The following is a 6,917-nucleotide window of genomic DNA, read 5'->3' as shown; positions in this document are numbered from 1 at the left end:
AGCCGAAAGCGCTCTGCCATGTTCCAGGCGTCCCTCCAGGTGCTCGGGGCACAGCTGGTAGCTCAGGACGCGGGTCCCCGTCCTTGTGGAGCTTACAGACCATAACAAAGATAAATAAGTGAAAACTGCATAGTGTATCAAGCGGTTATAACTGCTATGGAGAAAAACCTGGAAAGAGGGTTAGAGAGTTTGGGGGAGCGGGGGCGAGTAATAGGCAATTTTAAGTAGGTAAGGGAGGGTTTCACTGAGGAGGCGAGAGAGTGAGTCCTGTCCAAAGATATAGGGTGGAGGGTGAGGGACCTAAGGAGCAGAGGGAAAAAAAAATGCAAAAGCCCTGAGATGGGCTGTGCCTGGCCCGTTTGAGGAACCACAAAGAGGCCTTTGTGGCTCCAGCAGAATGAGGGAAAGGAAGAGGAATAGCAGATGAAAACATGGAGATAATAATGGCACTTTAAACAGGCTTTGTGTGCCACTATGAGGACATCAGCCTCTCCTCTGAAGAAGATGGAAGACAGAAGCCATTCTGGGTTGGTTGGTTTGGGTTTTTTTGAAGATTTATTTATTTGGGAGAGCTCAGGAGTGTACTAGAGGGTTGGGGGGTGGGAGGGGCAGAGAGCAAGAGAGAAAGAAACTCAAGAAGACTCCGTGATGAGCTCTGAATCCAATGCAGGGATGGATCCCAGGACCCTGAGATCACCACCTGAGCCAGAAACCAAGAGGCAGACACTCAACCAACTGAACCACCCAGGGACCATGCCCTTCTGGGGTTTTGAGCAGAGGAGTGACTTAGTTAACAGGATCCCTCTGACTGTTGGGTGAGAATAGACTGTAGGGAGCAAGGAGGAAGCAGGGAGCCTTGAGGAAGTTAAAAGCCATGATCAGAGGTGCTGGTTTGGATGGGGCACAGAGAAGGAGGTGGTGAGAAGTATTTGGATTTTGGACATATTCTGGAAAAAAAAACAAAACAAAACAAACCTAAAGGAATTGTTAATGAATAGAATATAAGGTATGTGAGAGAGGAGTTAAGGATGATGCTAATGTTTTTGTCTTAATGACTCTAGGTGGATGGTATCCAGGTATTCACTAACTTACTCTTTCATTGTTTCTGTACTTTGAAAATTTTCAATTAAAAAGGGATCCCTGGGTGGCGCAGTGGTTTAGCGCCTGCCTTTGGCCCAGGGCGTGATCCTGGAGACCCGGGATCGAATCCCACGTCGGGCTCCCGGTGCATGGAGCCTGCTTCTCCCTCTGCCTATGTCTCTGCCTCTCTCTCTCTGTGTGACTATCATAAATAAAAAAAAAAAAAAAATCTTTAAAAAAAAAAAAATAAAAATAAAAATAAAAATAAAAAGCTGTGAACAGGAGTGCCTGGCTGGCTCAGTTGGAAGAACATGAGACTCTTGATTTTGGGGTTGTGATTTCAAGCCTCATGTCAGGATTATTTAAATAAAACGTAAATAAGCAAAAAAGCTGTGAACAATAGCCATGTGGCAGGTACCTCACTGCCAAGCTGACTTGATAATAGCTCTCCTTTGTAGTATTCCCAGACTAGACAGAAAGAAGCCTGGAGTGGGGAAGATAGTTGGGCCATGTATACTGAGGGTAGAAAGAAGAGTAACAGGATCAGGATTGGGATCTGACTGAGCCTGGCTGGTCTAGAAGTCCTATAGGGGAGTGGAGGGCAAGAAGGCTGAGGCAAGGGCCCAAAGCCTACATACTCTATGCCATAGACTTTTTCTAAGAGATGATGGGGATCTATGGAACAGTTTTAGGCACAGTGGTGACTTGATCAGATTTGTTTTAGAATGTCTATTTTAGGTGGATGAATTTGTGTTGGAAGAGACTAGAAGCAGAGAGATCAGACAAAAGATAATTACTGTAGTCCAGGCAAGAGGGAGTGAAGGCATGAACTGAGACAAGGGTCATTGATGGTTGGAAAAGGAGATAGAACCCAAAGGCTAATATTATCAGAAACCTGCAGCAAATCTGGGTGTTAGACATACTGCAGTTGCAATACTCATGGCACACTGTGGACACATTTGGTACCAGGTCTACAGATCAGGAACCAGGAGAGAGATGAAGGCCAGAGACAGAAGCCAGGAGGACTTCAGCAGAGAGATATATATACAACCCCTGGAAGACTATATACATGGGGAAGTGGGCTGGCATGTTAGAAGGAGCCCCCAAAGCAGAATTTGCTACTAGAGTTTTAGAGGAAACCAAAAAGAGAATGATGCCTTTCAGTAAAAGAGATGAAAGGGTCAAATGCTGGGTCAAACTAAGGAATTTTAAATGCTCCTTAGGTTTAACTGTGAGTTACTGGTGGCATTTAGAAGAAACTTGCCAGGAGTGCTGATGTGGTAAGTTGAGTACTGAACAGGCAACAAGAAGGCAGAGGCACTAAGAGTCAATTAATTACTGGTTCGAGTTTGGCAGGGAAGCAAAAAGAACAAAGGCTTAAAGGAAGGTTTTGATTGCCATGTTTAAGATGGGTTTGAGGTTGGGAAATGTCAAGAAAAAAGAAAGTGCCACTGATAAGACAAAGTCCCTAAAGGGGTAGGGGTAGTATCTGGTATGTGTGGCATCACCCAGCAAGCTTCTTCTAAATTCCTAGTATCTCCAGGACTCTGACTTTGAATCTCTGGAACTGGCACAAGAGTGTTTCAAGCTCTGTGAGTTGGAGAAGTACCCATTGTTAGGAACCTCTGAGGTAGAAGAAAATTATTTAAGCTAGGCAAGGAGACAGTGCATAGACCAATTGTAAGGTAACATAACACCTGACACACACTAGGTGCTTAAAAGGATGATTGTTGTTGGGGCGCCTGGGTGGTTCAGTTGGTTAAGTGTCTGACTTTTTTTTTTTAAGATTATTTATTTTATTTTGTTTAGATTTTTAAAATTTAAAAAAAATTTTTAAAAATTTTTATTTATTTATGATAGTCACACACACACACACACACACACACACACACACACACAGAGAGAGGCAGAGACACAGGCAGAGGGAGAAGCAAGCTCCACGCAGGGAGCCGGTCGCAGGACTCAATCCGGGGTCTGCAGGATCACGCCCGGGCCGAAGGCGGTGCTAAACCGCTGAACCACCGGGGCTGCCCTATTTATTTATTTTAGAGAGAGAGTGCAGAGAGCAAGAGAGAACAGAGTGGAGGAAGCACGGCAGAGGAAGAGGGAGAAGCAGGCTCCCTGCTAAGCAGGAAGCCCTGACTCAATCCCAGGACCCTAGGATCAGGACCTGTGCTGAAGGCAGAAGGCAACTGACTCTTGCTTTCAGCCCAGGTCATGATCTCATGAGTCTTAGGATCAAGTCCTATGTTGGGCTCCATGCTCAGCAGGGAGTCTGCTTTAAGATCCTCTCCCTCTGACCATCCCACCTCCTTCTTTATTAAAAAAAAGGGGGGGGATCCCTGGGTGGCGCAGTGGTTTAGCGCCTGCCTTTGGCCCAGGGCGCGATCCTGGAGACCCGGGATCGAATCCCACGTCAGGCTCCCGGTGCATGGAGCCTGCTTCTCCCTCTGCCTGTGTCTCTGCCTCTCTCTCTCTCTGTGACTATCATAAATAAATAAATAAATAAATAATTAAAAAAAAAGGGGGGGGGGAGGGATGATTGTTGTTGAGTAAATTACAAAGGAAATTTCTGTCCTCAGAGGGCTTCAGTTTGGCTGAGGAGAAGAATGTCATACATTAGAATAAGAAAGGGCAGTTAAAACAGAGCTTAAGTGCAAAGCAGACTGTCAGCTCCTGACAGAGAGATCTGAGATTTCCTCCTGATTTTCTTCCCCAGTGATCAGGATTGTCTTTGTTTCCCACAGATTCTGGGGCATTTCAACCAGGAGAGGGCCACATATTCACAATCCCTCCCATTTGCAAAACTCTGTACTAATCACTGGACTGACCTCAGTTTTACTGAGCAGATGGTTCAAGATTCAGGGGTTAGTAATGGGACCTTATTTCTCTTATTTACTGCTTGTAATACTCTGGCTACAGAAGAGAGGCTAATTTAGAATCAACCTACACTCAGAACAGCTTCTAGGACAGATGGTATTTGATTTAGAAGAGCCCTCCTAGTAATCCCTGCTGGTAAGCCTGAGCACCTCCATGGCAGACCTCAGTATGGACTTCACTCAAGCCCACCAGATTCTATTCAATCTTCAAAGAGTAACTGATAATCCACTAACCAAATGGTCTTCCTGCCTACTCATCTAGTCAGCCTTACCCACAACTAGAAAACTGACATGAAATTGAATCTAATTATGCAGTTTTCTGGCAAAAAAAATCATTCTCTGCTCCTCATTTCACCAGGATAAAAAACAAGTAGTATTCCCTGGGCAGTCAAGGCTTTTCATAATCTCATAGGAGCTTAGTTCCTCAATTGTGTTTTTCTCTAGACTGTATCTTCATCTCTGAGCAAACTGAGCTGCTCCTGGTTTACCACACAGACCTATTACTGACTGCCTCCCACCCTTGTCCAAGGCCTTTACAGGCACTTTTCCTTCCATTCAGCACACAGTGTCCTTCTTCCTACTCCATAACACAGTTGCAAGAGAAGTGTACCAAGCTGCTTCTGTATGTTTGACATTGTTCAACCAGTGGTTTCTAGCCATTTTCAGGGTGGAGAACCCCTGGTTACCCTTTCACCAGAAAATGTACTTATACATATGTACCTCCAGGGATGTTTTCAGTCTCATGAGAACTTAATGCCATCCAGGACCTCAGATGAGAAGCCTTGTTCCTAAACCCTGGGAATCAAATGTGGTCTAATCTTCCTAATGTCTCTTCCTTAGCCCTTTTTTCTTCTTTCTTTCTTCTTGGTCTCAAATTCTAAGTCTGGGTGAAATCTCTCCAATCTCTGTGCTCCCAACCCTGCTGCCCACAGGGATTTCAAACTCCATACACCTGAAGGTAAATGGCATCCAGAAAAAACCCACAAGAAATCTTAAATTTAAAAGTAAATTTCACAGGTGAGCTGAAATATAGTTACTCCTAGAAAGACAATTAGAAAGCTGAATAATCAAGCTGATAAATCTCTTAAAAAGGCAATGTGGAAAAAGACAAGCTAAAAAAGAAAAATTGTGGGAAAAAAAGGAAATTGTGGCACAGAAGACAGATTCAGAAGTCCCCACCTCTCTAATAGTATTTCAAGTAGGAAAGGACAGACTAATAGTATTACTAATAGTATTTACAGTAGGAAAGGACAGAGTAAAGAGAGAAAGATATAATCAAAGAAATAAAGAAGAAAATATCTCAGTAGGAATCTCACATCTTTCAACTGAAAAGGGCCCGTGAGTACCAAGCAAGATGAATAACCAAAAGCATCTATATGTACTGTGGCAAATTTTCAGAACAAAAGGGAAAAGAATTTTAAGAGCTTTCAGAGTGAAAGTTATAGGCTATCAAGCAAAGAAAAAAACATAGTGGGTTTCTCATTCACTATGTTTATTATAATACAACAGAAAATAAGTTCCAACTTCTGAGGTAAAAAAATTCTGAACCTACAATCTTATACCCAACCAAACTAGCATTCAAGTGGGAGGAAGCTGCTTCTCCCTCTGCCTGTGTATCTGCCTCTTATGAATTAAAAAAAAAAAAAAATCTGAATGGCTTAAAAAAAAAAAACAACAGAAATTACTATCACTTAATGCATGAATAACAAACATTTTTTTTTAAATTTTTATTTATTTATGATAGTTAGAGAGAGAGAGGCAGAGACACAGGCAGAGGGAGAAGCAGGCTCCATGCACCGGGAGCCCGATGTGGGATTCGATCCCGGGTCTCCAGAATCACGCCCTGGGCCAAAGGCAGGCGCCAAACCGCTGTGCCACCCAGGGATCCCAAATAACAAACATATTAAAAGTTAAATATTAGCAATCAATTCCACAAAGTTTTGAATGGATAAGGTATTATGACCAAATGTAGTTTAAAATCAGTGAATCCCAGGGCACCTGGCTGGCTCAGTGGGTGAAGTATGCAACTCTTGATCTCAGGGTCTTGGGTTCAAGCCCTATGTTGGGTATGGAGCTTACTTAAAAATCCTGTAATATGATCATAACACTAATGTAGTAAAGATGGAAATCCTATGATCACCTCAATAAGTGGTAAGAACCAAATAAATAAATAAATAAGTGGTAAGAACCATGTAATACTAGTGGTAGGCATGGGTTGTACCACCTGGAATCTTCTTCAAAGAAGGCCTGGCTGCCCAGCTGTGGAACATTGAGCAGTACTCAGTCCTTAGTTTCAGTTAGCTGCCTCCCTCCTAGTCAACCTTCCCAAGACAGGCCACATCAGTGACAGTGCAAGTGTAAAATGTAAAAATGTAGATATGCCTGGCCAGCCTGACCTGGTATAAGATACTCTGATAGGCACTGTTCATTCTGTTACAGGGTTGCAGAGTTGAAGAATGAATCTAGGGGACACAAAAGGGTGAAGTGATAGTTTATTAAGTGAAGGTGAGAACAGAAAGAAAGCTCTAGAAAGCAAGAGGGGTCTCTTCATGGTGGCCAAATGATGTAGTTTTGGAAAGTTGGTGAGGTCTGGAGCCAAGGGCCAAGAAAGAATTCTTGAGATGTTTCTGGTGCAAAAAGGTGGTTTTATTAAAAGCATGGGGACAGGACCTGTGGGCAAAAAGAGCTGCACTGGGGTCATGAATAGTGGCACATTATATACTTTCAAGTTGGGAGTAAGTTAGTATAGTCTCTAAGGAATTTTGGAAGCAAGGTTTCCAGAACTTTGAGGAGGCTAGCTTTTGTTAGGAAAAGGTTAATTATTACTGTCTATTAAAACCTTAGTCATGAGACTCTTCAGATGTCTATCAGTGGGTCATATGCTTGGGGGATTATTACCAACATGTATCTTGCAGGGTAGAGATAAAGCAAGTTTCCAAAGGAATCTTTATATGTTTA

This window comes from Canis lupus, chromosome 20, assembly GCF_003254725.2.
Source record: "Canis lupus dingo isolate Sandy chromosome 20, ASM325472v2, whole genome shotgun sequence".
Lineage (NCBI taxonomy): Eukaryota > Metazoa > Chordata > Mammalia > Carnivora > Canidae > Canis > Canis lupus.
This window is presented reverse-complemented; position numbering follows the sequence as displayed.